We start from the raw sequence: 2,510 nt of genomic DNA on the forward strand, positions 1-2,510 counted from the left end.
CCCCCCCCCCGCACCGACGTTGTAAAGCTCGTTTTGGACATGACAACTTGTACTTCTCATTGTTGCAACAGGTCCACCTGTATCTTTAAACAGCTGGTTTTTCCCCATCTCCTCCTCAAGTTATACTGACATCCAATATAGTGAAAGCAGGGGTTATACTGTGGGGGAGGGATCCTGAGGATCTTGAATGTACTTCTACTGTCTTATTTATATTTTGTAGACACTTAGCAGAATTGCCCTCAGAATTTATAGATTATTTCATGGCCATCTCTCTTTTAATTGGGGGTGAAATTCATGTTACATAAATGTAACATTAGTGTATTCATGTTACGTTTATGTAACATAAGTGCTGTTCAGTGCCATGGGGTCCATTCACAATATTGTACAAGCATCCGCCTACCATGATTTAAAACATAATCATTACCCTAAACAAAACTTTGTACCATTCATTAATCACTCCCTCTTGCCTTTGAATAACCCCTTGGGAAACATCAATCTCTTTTTTTTTTTCTTTGCCAGTCCTGGGATTTGAACTCAGGGCCTGGGCCCTGTTCCTGAGCTAGCACTCTTACCACTTGAGCCACAGCACCACTGCTTTGTCTGAGTGGTTTATTAGAGATAAGAATCTCATGTACTTTCCTTCCTCGGGATCGCTTCGAACTGCCATCCTCAGAGCTCAGCTTCCTAACGAGCTAGGATTACAGGCATGAGCCACTAGTGCCTGGCCAATCAATCTTCTTTCTATCTCTACAGGTTTACATATTCTACGTAGTTCACATAAATGGAATCATACAATAAATGGTCTTTTTTGTCTTCTCACATTTAGCATATGTGGCTTTTTATCATTATTTCATTCCTTTTTAGGACTATTATTCCAGTGTGAGTATATACTGTAGTTTTCCCATTTACCCATTGATAAACAGTTGAGTTGTTCTTCTTTTTGGCTTGAATGTCTGTTTTCAGTTTTTTTAGGTATAAAATTTCTGTGTGACATTACAATTTTATGTTTTGACTTTTTAAGGAATTGTTAAACAGTGATTTATCATTTCACATTTTAATGGTAATATATGAGAGTTCTAATTTTTCCTTTTCTTTGCCAACATGTGTTTCTGTTTAGTATTATTACTGTTTTTATTATAGCCATAGTAAATATAGTGACATGAAACAATATTTCATTGTAGTTTGATTTACATTTTTCTACTGACTTGTGATGAGTATCTTTTCGTGTGCTTTCTGGCCACTGGTATATTGTTTTTGGAGAAATGTCTTTTCCTATTCTTTGCCAACTTTAAAATTAGGTTGTCTTAGTGAGATGCTTGTGGCTTATATCTGTATTTCTAGCTACACAGGCAGCTGAGATATGGGGATCATGGTTCAAAGCCAGTCTAGGCAGACAAATCTGAGAGACTCCTATCTCCAATTAACCAACAAAATTCCAGAAGTGGAGGTGTGGTTCAAGTAGGGGAGTACCAGTTTATAGCAAAAAAGATAAGAGAGAGTGTGAGGCCCTGAGTTCAAACCTTAGTACTCGCATGTGTGTACACACACACACACACACAACACACACACACACACACAAAGTGGGGTGTTTTTTTGGGGGGGAAGGGGATTGAACTTGGTGCCTCATCCTTGCTGAGTAGGTACCTTACTACATGAGCAATGCCCTCAGAAAGTTTTCTTTTTTATTGTTAAGTTGTAAGAGTAGAGTACTTTATGTGTTTTTAATATTTGTATTGGTCAGATATATGATTTGTGAAATTTTAGTGATATCCAACTTAATAATGCGTTGCTCATGCCTTGGATGTCATAGCTAAGAATCCCTTGGAATTTGAGGATATATAGTTTACCCCTGTATTTTTTTCTAATAGTTTTTTTTGTTGTTGTTGTTTCTTTTATTATGTTCATCAGTCTGGCCTCGAGCTCTTTCTGAAGCCTAGGCTGGTCTTGATCTTCTGATCCTCCTATGTCAGTTTCCTAAGTGCTGGGAGGCATATCCATATACTACCACCTCCCATGAGCTTTTAAGCTTTATAGGTATTTAATTTCTTTTGAGATATTTTTATTATATGTTGTTAAACAAGAGTTGTGTCTTCTTCCCTTTGCCCCTTTGTCCCTCTGTGTTTGGTTGTTGTTTTATATTTCTGAGTGGCACTTAGATTTCCTTTTCCCCAAGACAAAGTTACAAATAATGGGAAGTATAGTTGAAATATTAGTACTCTTCAGTCACATAATGTGTTAGAAAAGACTTCGTAAGCTGGGCACCAGTGGCTCACACTTGTAATCCTAGCTATGCAGGAGGTGGAGTCCTGAGGATCATGGTTCAAAGCCAGCCAGGACAGGAAAGTCCTTGAGACTCTTATCTCCAGTTAACCACCAGAAAACTGGAAGTGGTGCTGTGGCTCAAGTGGTAGAGCACTTGCCTTGAGATGAAGAGCTGAGGGACAATGCCCAGGTCCAGAGTTCAAGCCCCATGCATGACCAACACACACACACACACACACACACACACA

General features: G+C 38.7%; 1 protein-coding gene across 1 annotated transcript in view; it reads left to right on the forward strand.

Annotated features, from left to right (window-relative positions):
- Uvrag (UV radiation resistance associated) overlaps positions 1-2,510 on the forward strand; it is a 274,073-nt gene that overhangs the window by 60,006 nt on the left and 211,557 nt on the right. The gene's annotated exons all lie outside the window — the stretch shown is intronic.

This window comes from Dipodomys ordii, unplaced genomic scaffold (genome assembly GCF_000151885.1).
Source record: "Dipodomys ordii isolate 6190 unplaced genomic scaffold, Dord_2.0 Scaffold22, whole genome shotgun sequence".
NCBI lineage: Eukaryota > Metazoa > Chordata > Mammalia > Rodentia > Heteromyidae > Dipodomys > Dipodomys ordii.